A 19,324-nucleotide genomic window follows, 5' to 3' on the forward strand; every position below is an offset into this window, starting at 1 on the left:
TGATGTCTACTACAGCCACAGAATTCAAAAATTAGACTATTTTCAGTCTGAGCTGTTTCATGTATCATACCATAAACATTCAAACATGGCAATGCTGTATAAATAATTTACTCTAACTCCTATCAGAATTTCTAAATCAGAAACAGAAAAAGAAACATGACAAGCTTCAGCTATATGGAGTAATAAGAGATCGCTTCTCAGACACAGTAAAATGTGGGTGGGGTTAAATGACCAGAGAATCAACAGGAAGCCAGTTTTACAACTTTACACACCTTTCTCCAGTCAGTGAACATTTTCAAAGGATTACACTTCCTACAGATGACAATTCCAATGCCAATCTCTCAAAAATACTAGCTTTTCAAAGTATATAAAAGGACATGCATAGCTGGTTGTTCATTTCATTTGCTATTTTTTCTTCTACTTTATTTTGATTATTAACAAGACTTTTACAGACAGCCAAGCTCTAGGATCTGAAAAGAAAACCATAAAATCAACTGATCACAGAAATCAGGTAAGGTTGTAACAAGCTTTCACTGTGTGTGTGTGTGTGTGTGTGTGTGTGTGTGTGTGTGTGTGTGTGTGTGTGTGTGTGTGTGTGTGTGTGTGTGTGTGTTTGTGTGTGTGTGTGTGTGTGTGTATGTGTGTGCGTGTGTGTATTTTGCTTGAAAGTGCAACTGTGCCCTAGGTAATGTCTCCTGAACTGAAAAGGTTATGATTAGTTGAGGGCACGTCTGCTATTTTGAAGAGTTTGGCAATGCTATGGATACTTTTAATTAAACAAATGAGTTAAGAAGATGTGAGACTTATCCAATCAGATTTCAAGATAAATTATTGCTTATGTTCGTTGTACTGATAAATAGATACAACACTACTTAAGCTGATGAGTTATTATGCCTTCATGGCACAAAATGGAATTTTCATTATTGAATAGTGTAACAAAAAGTAGTTACTATACTAGTAATGTTTAGGCTTCAGATAGTAATATTTTCACAACATTATACAATGTTTGAACATCATTCCAGCAATGTAGAAATCATGCATATATACTGTTCCGTCATTATTAGAGATGTTAGCCCTTTTTTATAACAGTATGGTTAATTTATGCTGTAGGTGGATTGGATACTCTAAATTGGCTCTAGGTGTGAGTGCGTGAGTGCATGTGCCTTCCGTAGAAGGTTAGGTGCCAGGCCGGCAACTCGACACCGTAAAACTCCACTGCCAATCATGAGCGGACAGGTGATCCGCTGTGGCGACCCCTAACCGGGAAAAGCCGAAAGGAGAAGAAGAAGAAGAAGATGGTTAATTAATCTGAATACAATATGTACAATGAGGTTGTGAAATAGGAGCATGATCCACAATGTGTATAACTATTGTGTTGTTAATGCAGAGAAGAATCAAATAAATGATACAGTAAGAACTGTCAAATACTATCTTAGAAACATGTTACCATACAACAACAAAGCAGCGAATGGGCTACACAGCATCTGTTTATTATTTAAATTGTGCATTGCTACCATAAGCTTTGCTTGTGTAACCAAGACTAATTCTTACTGAATTATATTGCTAGGGTGCAATCTGAATCTATATATACCTTAAAATACGACTTCATTCTGTTAAGTATTATTTCTGCTTGAATACCAGTTCCTTGTACTGTGTATCTGTGTTATTTATTCTGAGTACATCTTACTGTATTACCTCTTCCCTGCTTATAACCTTACTGTTTTGGGGGATTTTTTTTTGTCTTTTCTAGGTGATTACACAGCATTTTCTCCTTGAAGACCCCCCCCCTTCCAGGACATAAACAAAAATAGATTTCGACCACTCACTTGTTGCGGGACAGGTCTCACACTAAAAGAAAACGAACAATAAGGCTACCATTTCAAGCTTTTTACATAGGTGAATACTGTTGTTGTATACATAATCAGAGATTAGAGCATTTTTTTCTCTCTAATTGTACGGTGTGCACAACAGTTAGTGCCCCTAAAAGTGATTCCAACCTAAGCTCAGGTCAATATCTGGTTAAAGTAAATTCTTCATAGTCACCACTACATGGCACTACCCGCCTGTATATCAGCCTACTAATAGGTTCATATGTTCATAGGTAGGTATTAGGCTATTGGCCCAAGGGCCTAAGTAAGTCTAGCCAACAAGGTTCCCTGCCTTACGCCACCCAAGAAAGTTATTTTCCTGTGCCCCTGTGCAGTAGAACCACAGAAGTGATCCCCAGGGTCTATTTCCCATCCACTCATCAAGATTTTTCTTGAAGAGTGCTAATGAGGAACTTTCCATGACATAGATGGGTAGCTTGTTCCAGAATATGGGAAGTCTCTGGGACAGGAATCTATCCCTCCAGCATGTCCTGTTTATTGTGGTGACAAGTTTAGGTCCCTAGAGCATGTAGCTTGGAGGGATTTTGTTTTCTTTAGGTGCAGCATGTCCAACAGCTCTGGGTTTGGATATGTTAGGCAGAGATCACCTCAGAGTAGGCGATATGCTACAGAGTAAAGCTGGAGTTTTTTCAGATGGTCAGTGTAGGGCATCTGTTTGAGGTCAGTAATCCTCTTTGTGATGTACTTCTGTGGCCTTTCCAGCTGCTGCAGATCTCTTGTGAGGTACATTCCAAAAGGGGCATTGTACTTTATAATGGGTCTAATGAGTGTCGAGTAGAGGGGAACAATGACCTCTTTTTTTCCTGGATGAGAACCCTTTTGTGATGAGGTGTGGCATGTAGAAGGATTTCCTGACTACTGTGGCGATGTGATTTCCAAAGGAGAGACTACTGTCCGCCTGGGTACCAAGGTCTCTTATCACACATTTGGCATTAAGTAGACTGCCGCCTATGTGATAGTTCATTTGTACAGAGTTTTTACCAAAGGGGATGACAATGCACTTTTTGGCATTGTGCTTGAGGCCATGGCTCTGACACCAGGCATCTGTCTCAGTAAGGCCCTTCTGTAGGATGTCCACATCATTTGGGGACTCTACTATGGCTCCTAGTTTGCAGTCATCTACGAACTTTGTTAACCAAAGGCCTTCTGTGTTAGCCTGTACTTCAGAGAAGTAGATACCAAACAGGAGAGGTCCCAGGACTGAACCCTGTGGTACTCAACTTGTCACTGGTTTGAAGTCAGATTTGGAGTCTGCAACTTTTACAGTGTGGGTTCTGTCAGCAAGCCAGTTGGCAACCCATCTTGCGACTTAAGGATTTATACCTAGTTTACTGAGGTTATCTATAATTCCAGAATGGGGGATGGTGTTGAAAGCCTTGGCAAGATCAAGATAGGCTGTGTGAACCACCTTACCCTCGTCTACAGCTTTGGTGACTGCCTCAAAGAAGTCGATCAAGTTCAGGAGGCATGATCTGCCTTTCACAAACCCAAACTGGGTGGGGTCCAGAGTTTGGAGGTTACCAATGTCCTTGTTTATGAGTTCCATGATGATGCATTCCATGGCTTTACAGACCAGGCTCATCAGGCTAATATGGTGATAGTTCCCGGGATCAGTGGTGGCTCCCCTTTTGTGGAGTGGGATAACTTTTGCTGTACACCATTCAGTGGGCACAAAGCCTGATGTGAGGCTATGATTGAACATGGTGCTTAGGTGGGGAGCCAGTTCATTCTGAAGTTCATGTAAAACGCAGCCTTGGATGTTGTCCAGTCCCATGGATGCTGTGTTTTTGGCTTTAGAGAGAGTGCAGCTTTTACCTGCATAATTGTGATTATAGGGACTCTGCATTCTTCCTGTATAGATATGGGCCCTTTGGGGGGGTGAGAGGGGGGTAAAGTTAGCACTGAACCTATCTGCCAGGATGTTGACAATATCAGTTGGTTCTGTAATTTTCATGGCATTGTGCTGTAAATCAGAGAAGATCTGGGTGTTGCCATTGAGATTCTTGACATAGTTATAGAATGCTTTGTGGTTGTCCTTAGAATCAGTGGCGATTTTGTTTTCGTAGCTAGCTTTGGAGGATCTTATAAGGGATCTTAACTTCTTACTGAACCTGACCAGGGAGCTCCTCCACTCATGGGATTTTACTCTCTTTTGCATCAGTTTCTTCCTTCTTTTGTAGAGTTTGCTTATGGCAGGGGACCACCAGATTGGCTTCTTTTTTTGGAAGTATAGTGTCTTGGTTCTGTTCGAGATAGCACAATCCACGCACTCATGTAAGTGCTTATAGAGTGCATTTGTGTAGGATTCAGCAGTCGTAACTGTATTGTCCATCTGCATGGGTGTCATGAAGTTTGCCACTTCTGTCTTAAGAAGCATGAAGTTGGCTTTGGAGACATTTTTTTACTGTGGTTTCCTTAATGGGGGGTGGGGGTGGGATGTGGATATCTAGGGTGATTAGCTTATGGTCGGATCTGACCAATGAGGAGTTGACTTCAGGTGTGGAACACCAGTCACTCCTGTTGGTAATGACTAGGTCTAGGATATTGCTGCCTCTGGTTGGGGTGTGGATAAGTTGATCTAGGGCATTGGAATTTATGAATTCCAGAAACCGTTGAGCGAAGGAGTTGGTACATGAGTAATTTTCCCAGTTAATGATGGGGTAGTTGAAAATGCCCATTATTAGGGTGTTTGGTTGAACCCTAATATTTTCCAGTATATCAAGAAAAGAGGGGTGGGAATCTTGGGGCATGGTAGGGGATCTGTAGCAAGCTACAATTTGAATTGCAGTTTTGCCCAGAGTTAGTTGCATTGGATATCCTCGGATGCATTATGCTGAGCAACTAGCCAGGAGGTGTGGATATCCTTAATAAATATGGACACACCTCCACCTTTGGAGTTCTGGTCCAGGTTAGATGGCCGAAAAGTGTGGTATGAGGTACAGCCTAGTAATGCAGGGGTGCACTCTAGAGCCTTGAACCAGGTCTCAGTCACTGCAAAGATATCGATGTTCTCCATTTTAAGGAGTGCCTTGAGTGAGTGCATTTTGAGATTTAGACTTCTAGCACTGAGTAGCATTACCCTCAGTTTTTGCTTGCCTGTTCCTGTTACAGTGGTGAATTTGTCATTTGAACCTTGCCTAAAAAAGGCACTACAGGGGGGACAAGAGCCTTAGCCAGTATCCGAAATCCCAGGGGTGACAGGTGCAAGCCATCTCTGGCAAAGCATCATGGTCTGTCGACCATGTCGTCCCAGGCAGACAGATACTGGATCCCCTTAGAATGACACCAGAAGCTTAGCCAATTGTTGTAGTCAATCATTTTGTCCTTGTACTGCGGTATCATTCTGGGTGATGGCAGGATGCTACTCAGGGCTAGGGTCATACCTGCCTAGGCTACACGATCGGAGAGTTGTTCCATGTCTCTTTTCATGTAGTCCAGGGAGGTACATCTCAGGTTGTTCACACCAACATGGACAATGACATAGTCATATTTGTACTTGTTGTGGAGTGACCTGAGTGCTTGGGTTATGTGGCGGATCCTGGCACCCAACAGGCAGCTGACAGTAACCTTCTCCTTGATTAGCCTGGTGAGTGGGACATTAGTGTGCCTGACTATGGAGTCACCTATGACTAGTGTGTTGGGTATGTTGTTTTGCCTTATGGGCTGTGGTTGAGTGGCACACTGAGTCTGTGGGCTATGTGTCATTTGGGTTGTGTTGGGGGGGTGGAGGTTGATTGCATTTCTGCTTTGCAGTTCTCTTTGCTTGAGCAGATTATTATTGAATGCCTCTGTGAATGTTTTTGTGTTTCTATGTGTGGATTTTGGTGGTGTAGGTTTAGTGGGACTATGTGATGAGTGTGGTGTGGTGCAAGTGTTTACCTTCTCCTACTGACTGTCAAGTTCAGTCTTGGATGAAGAGAGCTTTACCTCCAGTTTGGCTAGATAAGTGCATCTCTCACAGGTTGTAGTGTTGGGTGGTAGGAGGAGAGGGTTGTCTGTGTACATGAGGCAATTTCTGCATTGCCCCAAGATGCCCAGATTCATCAGATAGACAGGAGAGAAAACTGGGAGCTGGCCCTTGGACATGCCTGAATAAAAAACTATTTTCTTCTAAACAAGTGAGGAAAGTGAGTACAAGAGCTGTTTTCCTCTAGGTAATGAGGAAAGTTAAGGGATGCAGTAATTTGTAGCTTATTTGGTGTTTACAAGTTCTGAACAAGTGCTGAGCATGAATAAACAAATTCAAGTGCTAAACCCAAGAATCTGTATCTGAAGTAGACTAGTTACAGGAAAGAAACAAATGCAAATACGGCTTTTAAATCAGAAAGTTGAGAGACATGGAAAAATTGCCCAAATGGCCAGTAACTACAATTTCTTGGCCAGAACCACTCCTTATGTGGTAGATAGGGTACCTAGTGCTTACCACTCCCACTGATAAGCTAGAAGGCTTCCCTCCAACACAGAAAGGCTTTGGAGGCTCAGGAGCTTACAAACAGTCCTGGATACAGCAAATCTGTATTTGGACTAGACTAGTTACAGGAAGGGGTGGAAACAAGTGCACATGCGGACTTAGTCCTCCACTGATAGTTTTTTTTTCACTCTCAGCCCTACAGGGGCAAGCCTGCTCCATTTGTTCCACTCACTCTGCTTCCCAACCCTGCCACCAATTACCTCCCGCCCCCACTGTCTCTAGCTTTATACATCACAGGCCACTCTTTCCAACCTCCTCATAGGCTCTAAGCCCGCCTGAGTTCATCCACACCCCTCACCAAAACAACTAAAACCCTCCTACATCTCACATCATGCACACTCTAACTAGTAACATCCCTAACCTTCTTTAACCTAATTACTCTCTACCACCTCACTTTTCACAACACCAAACTACATCAACTAACCCCAACAAAAACTACAGCATACGTATACCATAACTCATCCCAAAATGCTCTATTTCACCATCACGCTTCAATCACAGAGACACCACCACTTTCAAGACCAAACTGCATTTTAATATACCTAAAATCAAACAATTGTACATCTCATATGCATAGTCCATACTTAACAACATTTCATCCACAATCCAAACCACTATCTTCACATTATTATGCCAAAGTGGAGATATTCATTCGAACCCTGGACCCTCTCCCACACAACATATTAACAACTCTACATCACTCCCAGTGAAAACACCAAAAGACCTTTGCATCGTGATGTTAAACATCCATAGTATCTGCAACAAAGTATCTGACTTCCATGCATGGCTTACACAGTATACACCTGATATAGTTGCTCTAACAGAAACCTGTCTCAAACCCCAGATATCAGACACAGAAATACTTCCCCCTGGATATCAAATATTATGAAAAGATAGACTTCATAAGAAAGGGGTAGGCCTAGCATTAATATACCGTAACCACTTAAACATAATACCCCACCCAAAAATAGTTCCAACCTTCAATAATATACTAAAACAGTGAGTGAGAAGGTCATTGAAAATAACAATCAGTAAAAACAAAATGAAAACTCCAGCAAAGCTAGAACTTCCACTGAGTGACCTCCCAAACCTGATTAGCTGTGGGTATGTATAGTTCGGCCTAGTTAAAGGCCGAAATATACATATCCACAGCTAGTGGGGTTTGTCTTTATTGGCCTGAAATTGTCCATTAAAATGACAAAACAAGTCATGGGCATTCAGAATTGCCAATTAGCTGATACACCTGATGTTCATAAGGATCATTTGAATATATCCCATGTGCCTCTGATACAAGAGGTTTGGGAGGTCACTCAGTGGAAGTTCTAACTTTGCTGGAGTTTTCATTTTGTTTTTACTGATTGGTTTTTCAGTGACCTTCTCACTCATTGTTTTAGTTTCTTCTTTGGGATATTTTTGCAGTGATCCTAATGATAATGGACATCAGCTGGGTATAACAGCCCTGTGTTTCTAATGCTTAGTCAAACACTCTGCTTGTGCTGTGCTGATGAGGTCATAACAAGGCCAAAATATACATATCCACAGCTAGTGGGGTTTGTCTTTATTGGCCTGAAATTGTCCATTAAAATGACAAAACAAGTCATGGGCATTCAGAATTGCCAATTAGCTGAAACACCTGATGTTCATAAGGATCATTTGCATATATCCCATGTGTCTCTGATACAAGAGGTTTGGGAGGTCACTTAATTGAAGTTCTAGCTTTGCTGGAGTTTTCATTTTGTTTTTACTGATCACCTTCAATAATACGGAAATCCTATTAGCATCACTATTTTTCAATGACCATAAACAGATATCTATTGCCATCATCTATATTCATCCAGGTCCCAATATCCCAACACTGGAAGACTGGATATTAGTATCCCACCCGCAATACTACTCCAATCCCAACATGCTTCCCAACACCCTAAGTGACCACTTACCAGCCCTGATACACGGACTATCAACTTCCACCCCAAGCATACATTTATACAAATATACCAGAAATCTAGCCAGTTTTAGCAAGTCTCACATTTGCAACCTATTACAAACACTAAACTGGAACCCATTGAAATATCTTCCCTTAGATGAAGCAGTACATTATTTCAATACTGTCTTTCTAAATAACCTTAACTCCATAGCCCCCATAAGAAAAAAGAGAGTTAAACATAACCATGCTCCTTGTCTATCTAAGTCAACCAAACAACTACTGATTAATAGAGACTGAGCATGGCACAAATGAAGAAACGATAAGACTCCACCCAACAAAATCACCTTCAAAATATTTAGAAACAAAGCAAAACAGGCCATTAATCAGGACAAAAAGACTTACTTCTCTCAACAAATAAACACCCAGAGTAATAATCCCAGACTTTTCTCGAAATCTGTCAACTCATTACTAAATCCTAGCAGCACCCAAAACCCATCTCCATTTCCAGACAAAGCCCAGTTGAAATCACTGAAATATTTAATAAAAACGTTATTGATATTATCCTTACATTAGTAAATGCAGGCAATACCCCAACACCCATTAACCCAGCCACCATACCATACCTCAAGGCAATATCAGCTCCATACCATCCTTTAACTTCCAACCTGTAGCAACCTCTCAAATACAAACATTACTTGACAAATTGAAACTAGGCTCCTTATCTGCTGATAATCCCCCCCCCCCCCCAGAATACCTCAAAATTAGTGTTAAGGCAATAGGTTTCCCAGTAAGTATCCTTATAAACCATCACTCACAGAACACACAGTCCCCCAGCTCTGGAAAAAAATCAATAATCACCCCACTTTATAAAGGTGGATACTCTCATGACCTATCTAATTTTCGACCCATTTCCATACTGTTCCATCTATCTAAAATTATGGAAAAATGCATCCACAAACAACTGTTTGAATATCTAATCAGCAACAACCTACTATCCCCTTCACAACATGGTTTTCAACCCACAGTACCATTACTGCCCTAGTCTCCTTCAAAAATTTCATCTATAACGCCCTCGATAGTAACCTACTTACATCAGTCCTGTTACTGGATCTTTCAAAAGCATTCATCACAGTCTCCCACATCAAACATCCAGCAACTGCAATCACTAGGATGCTCTGATGCCACCCTAACCTGGTTCACTAGTTACTTGGAAAACAGACAGCAGTCAGAAAAATGGCAGAATAACTTCTCTAGTTTTCTCCCAAATAACATAGGAGTATCCCAGGGGTCAGTCGTAGGACCCTTACTATTCAACATTTTAATAAATGTATGTAAAGTTCCCTCTGACTATACTACCATACAATATGCAGATGATTCAACCATAATCTGTACCTCCAATAAATTCTCTGACCTCCAAAAGTTAACACAAAAGGCCTTTACATCCATAGAACTCTGGCTAAACCAATCACAGTTATTACTTAACCCTAATAAATCTAAACTACTCATCTTTGCATCTAAACCTGTTTCCACAGACTTTACTATATTTTCCATAAACAAAACCCAAATAGAATTAGTAAATCAGGCCAAACTGCTAGGAATTACTTTTAACAGCAAACTTAGCTTTGAACTGCATATTACTAACACAATAAAAAATACTCACTTCAAATTAGACAAACTTTACAGAAACAAACAATACTTAGACAAATCTTCTCCTTCCAACTTTACTATATGGGTCTCCTATATTCACCAATCTCCACAACTCTTTGCAACTCAAAGTGCAGTCCTGTTATTATAAGATTGCAAAATTCTCATCAGCCCAACCAAATCGCACCCACCATTGTCAGGCCACTAGACAACTAAACTGGCTAGAATTTGCACATTACCTACATTACACACAACTTACCTTTACCCATAAACTCATTTATAAACCCATCCAGAAATCTGCTCTCTAACAACAAACACCTATGTAAAGTATCAAAGCCTAGTAAAAGAGCAGGTAGCTGCCTCTATTCCCACTCCATAACTAAGCTGTGGAATGCCCTCCCATCATCAGTTACAGAATTAGACAACATAATCTCCTTTAAAAGAAAACTAAAACAACATCTCACTGATAACCCCAGCTCCACATGCAACACATATCCACAGCCTCCTTAATATAGCAAAACTGTTTCACATAGTAAATATACTTTTGTATATGTCATATTGTTACACCATATGAGTTATCCCTAATCTTTAGTATCCTAGTCCACACATCCGTACAACTATCAACACATTTTCTCTTCTCTGTCACTTTCTGCTTTTAATACTACCATTAAATATGACACCTATAATCTACATATTCCTACCACGTAGCTATAAGATTCTAACTATAGTTATCTTACCTTTAACTCTTTAATTCTACCTTCCCACTACACTTACCTTTCCCTTTTCCTACTCGCCACCCCAAAAAAAATTGAGCTGTACTGTTAAATATTTCTAACTGTATCATTTTCCTACATGCTAACATTCCATTCATACTTTATTGTGCCTTTTTACAACATATGTGCTGTTTAGATAGTTTTCTGTATTACTTCACTTGCTTTATAAGTAATTGTTTCCTTACAAATTCATGTAATGTTTTTCATGTAACTTGGGAGTTTTTCTCCCCGGGCCTCCACTGAAAATGGGTCTCAAGACCAGTGGATTTTCCCAGTCAACAAATGTCAAAAGTACATAGAGGAGATGTCTTTCAAAACTGAAGTTAATCCCATTTAAAATAGAGCCATAGCAGAAGAGTATCCACACTGTGCCTTTGGAAGCACAGCTCATGATCCTCACATACCTTCAAACACACACAAACACACACACACACACACACACACACACACACACACACGCATGCACACACACACGCACACACACACACACACACACGCACACACACACACACACACACACACACACACACACACACACACACACACACACACACACACACACACACACACACAAAGATGGAATAAGGGAAACAGGTATCATTGGTATTAGTATAACTATCTGAAGCTGTGCCTTTTCTGAAAGTCCTCTTTTGACAAAACATCCGTTCTGTCTGTGTTAGCATATATGTTTTTATATCACAGCTTACTGACCATCCAAGTGTAGGCAGGCAGTTTGCATATTATGCTGACAAGCTCTAAAGCCTACTAGTAATGCCATTAATCCACACATACTTTGATTAATTGTAGTTTTTGACATGGCAATATTTTCAGACCACATATGTAAAGACCAGTAATAAACAAATGGCAATGTTGGGAATTTAATAAAGTGGTGGAGGGACTGTATCATTGTCTGTTCATGTACAGGACCCTGTACAAAATAAGGAAAGTAGGTGGCACATCGGCTCCTGCAGCATGAGGCTATTAGTTGCACCCCCTCCATACATTACATCTGGTGCTTTCTATAATCTCTACCTTTGTAGATCTCTTTTAAATGCTTTTTACATTGCATTTTATTTGCAATAATGTAGAAATGTATTCCACTCTTTAAGCTTATCCACCCAGCTCTTCTCCTTTTAACCTATTCTTTTTTTAAACATCTAATTAGTAAATGTAGGCATATATTACTAGTAACGTGATGCATAAAGGGAGCAAAATTCCATCATATGCACTGTCATATTAAAAAAAAAAATTTTTTAAATGTTGCTTTTGTGCAAGAGACGAAAATGCTTTCTTCCTGTTGTACCACTAGATTCTGAAATCAACCAGTAGATCGCTCTTCAATATGAAAACATCTGCAGTATTTGTGGACTGATGTCTGACTACATGACTATGTTGCTCATTCACAGCAGGACTCATAAGCGAGCCATGATACACGTTATCCTTGATGAAAGGGACTGCCACTGATAACCTGTTTCTGAATGTTCTGTGTATGACAGCCCTTCATAATACAACTAGTTATTAAAGATGGAAGCACTGCAGTTTTGATAGGCAAGCATTTTCACTCTTAAAAGCCATCTCCAGTTCTTTAAAAAGTCAATGGTATTACATTCTTTTGGCATCAAAATATGTATCTCTTTTTTAATCTATCTGTAGTCCCACTGGAGGATAATAGTTGATTTTTTTAATTAAATGCAAAGTTTAAAAAATAAAAAACTAATACCCCAGTATATGAGAAGTGAATCATTCTGCTGAATAATTAAACAGACACACCTCTCAACTGTACAGATTTTTGCAGAATGTCCAGATTTTGGCCTCATATTTTTGGTCTGTTTTTCATAAAATTGCAGTTTTTTGACAAATAAGTGATAATTCTTTAAAGACTAACATTAGAAAATAATGACAGACATTTGCGTTTCAGACTTCATATCCTTCAGAAAATTCATGCTAATGCAAAACCTGTTATTCTAACAACTTTCCAAGTTTGTAAGAGCAATGTTTAATAATTGACCCTATTTTTCAGCCTTTGTCCCACTTTTATTTATGGCTTTGTCCAGATTTCTTGCTGTAAGAGGTTGAGAGGTATGACACACACTCAATCCCTACACATATCTCGCCTAAACCACGGCTCAGTAAACACTGAACTCAGTAACAACACTCAGGTCTCTGGCTGATTACTGCAAATTGCTGTTTCTATCCAGCAACATTTTTTCTTTAACACAAATCCCATCCACAAATGTAAGGATGTATTTTGGTGATGTTCTATGGCATACAATATCACACATTTAGCAGCAACTGTAGGCAGTACGACTTGTTCGAATGATGATTGACAAGGTTAGCTATGGAAAGCATAACTTTTGAAATGATAGCAGAAGATGAATAATAGTCCTTAAAACATGATTTTATGGTGTTACTGCTGTGTACTGTTTCAGAGCTGGGTGGTACAGTGGTGTCCTTAAAACATGATTTTACAGTGTTACTGCTGTGTACTGTTTCAGAGCTGGGTGGCACAGTGGTGTCCTTAAAGCATGATTTACAGTGTTCCTGCTGTGTACTGTTTCAGAGCTGGGTGTCCCAGTGGTGTCCTTAAAACAAGATTTTACAGTCTTACTGCTGTGTACTGTTTCAGAGCTGGGTGGCACAGTGGTGTCCTTAAAGCATGTTTTTACAGTGTTACTGCTGTGTATTGTTTCAGAGCTGGGTGGTACAGTGGTGACCTTAAAACATGATTTTATAATATTATTGCTGCATTCTGATTTAGAGCTGTGTGCCATGTTGGTATCCTTAAAGCATGATTTTTCAATATTATTGATGCTTACTGTTTCAGAACTGGATGACACAGTGGTGTCCTTAAAACATGACTTTACAATGTTATTACTGGGTACTCTTTCAGATGCAGGTGGTATAGTGGTAACCTTAAAACATGACAGCAGTTAGCATTGCTCCTTCACAGCACTAGGTACTCTGTTTCAGTTCTGAACTGGAGTTCATTCACAGCAGTGTCTGTGTGTCCTCCCTGTGTACATATAGGTTTTCACTTTGAGCTCTGGATTCCTCTCACGTTCCAAAGGTGAACTATCCAACTTGCATGTGTGTGTATATGTGTGTTTGTGTGTGTGTGTGTGTGTGTGTGTGTGTGTGTGTGTGTGTGTGTGTGTGTGTGTGTGTGTGTGTGCGCGCGTGAGCGTCACAGGGAAACTGGAGTCTACATTGGCAGTCAATGGGCTCAATGCAGGAAACAATCCAAGATACAATCATAATCTGTTTAGGAAAAATACATACACACACACACACACACACACACACATGCACACACACAAAAGAACAGCTCAAAAAGCTTGGGTATGATTGTTTATTTGATCCTGAAGGCTCACTTATTTGTCAATGTAATAATCAGAAAGAAAGTCCTGATTTTAGGTCAGAACTCAAGAAAAGTATGATGCCTAATATCGGGGTTCACTCCTAGAAAATCCTAACTGTGTAGGCAACATCTGAGATCCTGGAAGGACACAAACTGACAATAAAAATCTCTGCTGATTATTTGCTATGATACGTCCTTGTATATGTTTGCAAAATCTGGATACTGTATGTAAAACAACATTTCAGGGTGCAGCTATTAATAACCACCATCTGCCTGGCAGTCAGCAAGATACTGTTTTTATTTTAGTACACGTCACTAATCAAACATTTTCACTAACATCATCATCATCATAAACATCATTCTCAAACTGACTTTGTGAGGGTTGCAGTGGTAGCTTGCCAAGAAAGGTAGACCACACTTTCCTATCCTTATCAACAGTCACCAGATCATCCTAAGGGATCACCAGGTTTTCCAAGGCAAACTGCAAACTACAGTTCCTTATTACACATACAAAGACACACACACACACACACACACACACACACACACACACACACACACACACACACACACACACACACACATGCACCCGCACATTCACACATACACACACATGCATGCAAACGGACAGTGGTGTAAGGTTAACAGTGGACTTTGCTGATATTGTAAAGCCCTGCAGTGCACATTACCTATGGTAGCTTATTGGTATGATGAGCAGCAGGCAAAGAAGGTTGGCTAATTTAACTATACTAGTTCCTTCCTTCCACTGCTAACAGTAACTATAATGAAGATTGTGTTGATAACTTCCAAATGAGGTAAGATATATCCACAGGCAATAACTACCTGTCTCCCTCTCATCTATCCAGTAGGAGTCTGAAGAGAAAACACAGCCATCATAGAATCTGTTATTCTGGAATCATGGTTATATACAATAATTGTATAAATTAGCATACATTTTATTTACCTACCAGAACATGTGTAGCATCTCAGGATAATTAGCACATGCAGTACAGATGTGTAAGAGTTTGTTGTGTAAGGAGAAAAAAAATACGTTAGCTGAGCACAACTCTAGGGTAAGCCACAATATTAACAGTGTTTAGAAGAAAATACCTAAGAGCTGTCAATATCGGATCCCGAACAAGGCACTAAGCACTAACAGTGCCAGCAGACAAGCGACAGTAGCAGACATAAGAACAGCTTAATTTCTGCTACCTTTCAACTGTTGCTCAGTTCATGTCATATTTTTGTCCTCTTCCTCATAAATTTGGTTTTCTGGTAAATCACTAAAAATTATACTCAGTCAAAACTGCCAGAAACAAAGTTTCACTGTTCTTATTGTTTAAAAATTCATATTGATGCAAAACCCATCATTCTGTTAACATTTAACATTAATTACAGCATTATTTAAAAAAATCTACTTAGTTTTGTTCCTCTGTCCTTTCCATAAATATAAACACATACAGTTGTAGGCATACTGCTACTGTCTGACAGTGCTCACTAAGTGCTTTTACCAGTCAAACACTTTAGCGTTTTTTCTTTAACCATCAGTACATGAAGTAGATAAAACTCCATGCACTACAAAGAAGTATGATTGGGTCTCCACTTGTAACCTTTAATTATGAGTTCTCGAAATAGATGCCAGAACTCACTTCTAGCTCTTTGCTCTTATGGTGAATTTCTTGGCATCCGGGTCTTGAACATATAGTAACAAGATGGCAGGTAAATCCCAGTAAACTTAGGGAAATAACTTTCCTATAAACTCTAATGCCTCAGTCTCAATTATGAGTCACCCTCCTTATATGGGCATAAAAGACTTTTAATTGAACTCTCTGGTTATACAATAAAATAGTCGTTGGTTCAAGATGCTTGACAATCTCGACATCAAACTTTAAGCTTTAATAGCAAAGTAACAGAGCTTCATTTAAGTATTCTGTTCCCTTCTCAGGGCAGTATATGTATGCAGTGCCAAGGGACTAGCGTTATCAATTACAAGTTATATGCTCCAAAGGTAGTATAAATCAAACTACCTATAAATGCCCATACCTTAATAAAGTCCAATGTAGTCCAAATTCACTCAGATAGCCAAAAATTCACTCAGGTAGCTTGGTTCTTCTATACGCTCGTGTAGTACGCTTCTATGAACGAGTGAAAGAACCAGCGTACAAAACAGGTTTCCCTATGAAATCTTTTGGTTCGTTAGTTTCAATAAGTGCGCTCTCTATAATCAGTGCAGCCGATGCTGCGCTTCAGTGAATAAGCAGATAAAAAAGCATACAGAGTAGTTTTCCTACAAATGTCTTTCAATTAGTTAGAGTCAATAAATCCAGTCTCTCGTTGCCTATCTGTTTTGCAAGTACAGTATATATGTATAAGTTCTTAGGTACAAATGTTTGTGTATGTGGATTTATGCTGTACTGCTAATCTGGCATATTTACCATGATATAGCATAGGTATAGTTAGTTTTATTACCTCCATACATATTGTTTAGATACATCTTCTTATACATAGATACTCTTGGCATTATTATTTATGGTATGCATGTATTATCTATCTATATATGTTTATACATAGATACACTTTCATACACATTGATCATATTATTTACATACATATTCATTTACATTTATATATTACTGTAAAGTAATTTATCAATTACATACACATTTTAAATATTTTATTCATATTTATATTTATTTTTACATTTATGTTTATATTTCAGTATGTGTATACTTACATATATTCTAGATATATACATATGAATTATGCTTAAATACATTTTATATTTTATATTTTAACAAATACAGATTCATTGCAGTATTCAAATTATTAGAGTATCATACTCTTTATGCATTAGTCATAGTTAGTATTTATGGCGTTAATTGTGACACCAATATGTTCTTAAATATGTATTATATTATATGTTGCTAGCTTTCTTTAAATATTAAATATGTAGGGTTGCACTAAATAGAAATAATGATGCACCTTTAAGATAATTGAACTTCAGTAATTATAGTAATTACAGGATATTGAGGGAAGTGATGTCATTAATTATAATAGTATTTAAGATGTAGTTTTTAATGAAAATGTAATGTTTAATGGCCTGATGAAGCCTCTGGGTGAAAGCGCTTGCCGTTTTGTTTAATAAAAGCCTTTTATATCATATCGCATCAATGTTGGGTCGATCCTTTTATTCATGAAGTTTTAAAGTGTTATCGCTTGCTGTGGGTACTTGAGAGAGCAGCGTCGGCTGCACTCTCAACGAGAGACTGGATTTATTGACTCTAACTAATTGAAAGACATTTGTAGGAAAACTACTCTGTATGCTTTTTTATCTGCTTATTCACTGAAGCGCAGCATCGGCTGCACTGATTATAGAGAGCGCACTTATTGAAACTAACGAACCAAAAGATTTCGTAGGGAAACCTGTTTTGTACGCTGGTTATTTCACTCGTTCATAGAAGCGTACTACACGAGCGTATAGAAGAACCAAGCTACCTGAGTGAATTTTTGGCTGAGTGAATTTGGACTACATTGGACTTTATTAAGGTATGGGCATTTATAGGTAGTTTGATTTATACTACCTTTGGAGCATATAACTTGTAATTGATAACGCTAGTCCCTTGGCACTGCATACATATACTGCCCTGAGAAGGGAACAGAATACTTAAATGAAGCTCTGTTACTTTGCTATTAAAGCTTAAAGTTTGATGTCGAGATTGTCAAGCATCTTGAACCAACGACTATTTTATTGTATAACCAGAGAGTTCAATTAAAAGTCTTTTATGTCCATATAAGGAGGGTGACTCATAATTGAGACTGAGGCATTAGAGTTTATAGGAAAGTTATTTCCCTAAGTTTACTGGGATTTACCTGCCATATTGCTACCTTACCATTATACCTTACATTAACTCAAGTTTATATTGGGTACGCATTTCAAGCAGCCAAAATAATTTTACTTTTTTTCAATATAGTAACAAGGTTACAAACAGAGACCTAATCCTAATCCTATATGTGGGACACTCCTATCTATCAATTCTTATTAACCAGGCAGGATATAAAACATCATTTTATTGAGTAATAACTGTAGAAAACTCCTATGAAGCTAAAGTCTTCACTGTGTAATACATTAAACCTCCTGTAGTGGAGGCATGGGGATATATATATATATATATATATATATATATATATATATATATATATATATATATACAAATAACTTTTTAATGACATAGTGTTTCAGCTACATGACTTCTGAATGCTCATTACTTTTTAGCTTTTAACTATTTTTTGGTACATTAAAGCCAATAAGATGAAACCCCTCTAGCTGTAGACATGCATGATTCAGTCTTTTTAGTGATTTCATTGGTACACCATAAGTGGATTGGTTGGCTATACTTTAGAAACACAAATCTTAAATTAAAGCTCGATGTCCATATACATTAAGATGCTTGCAAAATATCCCAAATAGCATCCAAACTAAAAGGAAAACAGGTCACACAAACAAACCATTCAGTAAAAACTGCACGAAAAGCCCAGCCAACCTGGTGTCTTCACTGTGTAATTCCTTAAATCTCCTGTAGTTGAGGCCATTGGGATACATGCAGATGACCCCGTAATAACATACACAGTTTCAACTACATGACTTCTGAATGCCCATGACTTTTTTCTTTTTTAAGTCTTTACGGGTACATTCAGGCCAATAAGGCCAAACCCCACTAGCTGTAGACATGCATGTTTTAGCCTTTTTAGTGACCTCATCAGTACAGCATAAGTATACACTAAAGACTAGTAAGCCTGTGAGATTATACATGCAATGTCTATTTTAAGTTGGTGCTTGTTTATTTATTTATTCATTTGTCTTTTGTTAACCAGGTTAGTCCACTGGGCTGAGGGCCAGTGGAGACCTGAGGAGAAAAGCTCCAAAAAAAAAAAAATAGTAAAAAATAAAAAGTATCTGTCTGTATATTTATTTATCTGTCTATCTACCGAGCTATCTGTCATCTCTACTGCTATGTACCTTGCAGTGTATGTAGTTTGTGACTCAAGAGTAACACTAAAGTTCCAATGTTTCTTAGATCTTGTAGGGACACATAGAGGAAAAAAGAAAGGAGGTAAAAATACAAGACCAGAATACAGAGAGAGAAAGTGAGATTTAATAACATGCAGTTAAAATTATATTTTCTCTGTTAGTATCTGCTTTATTTGCCAGATAATTCTGAAAGCTGAAAATACAAAATGTGTACCACATATAAGGCAAACTTATAC

The 19,324-nt window shown here is 38.6% G+C and overlaps 1 protein-coding gene across 1 annotated transcript in view; it reads left to right on the plus strand.

The window, feature by feature from the left end:
* The first annotated feature begins 259 nt into the window (after positions 1-259).
* LOC122802607 (transmembrane protein 272-like) overlaps positions 260-19,324 on the plus strand; it is a 322,220-nt gene continuing 303,155 nt past the window's right edge. The window contains exon 1 of the mRNA XM_044072294.1: positions 260-511. The gene's annotated coding sequence lies outside the window, so the exon portion shown is untranslated. The remainder of the gene's footprint in view (positions 512-19,324) is intronic.

The sequence above is a fragment of the Protopterus annectens genome, chromosome 5.part0 (genome assembly GCF_019279795.1).
Source record: "Protopterus annectens isolate FY-2018-M chromosome 5.part0, PAN1.0, whole genome shotgun sequence".
Lineage (NCBI taxonomy): Eukaryota > Metazoa > Chordata > Ceratodontiformes > Protopteridae > Protopterus > Protopterus annectens.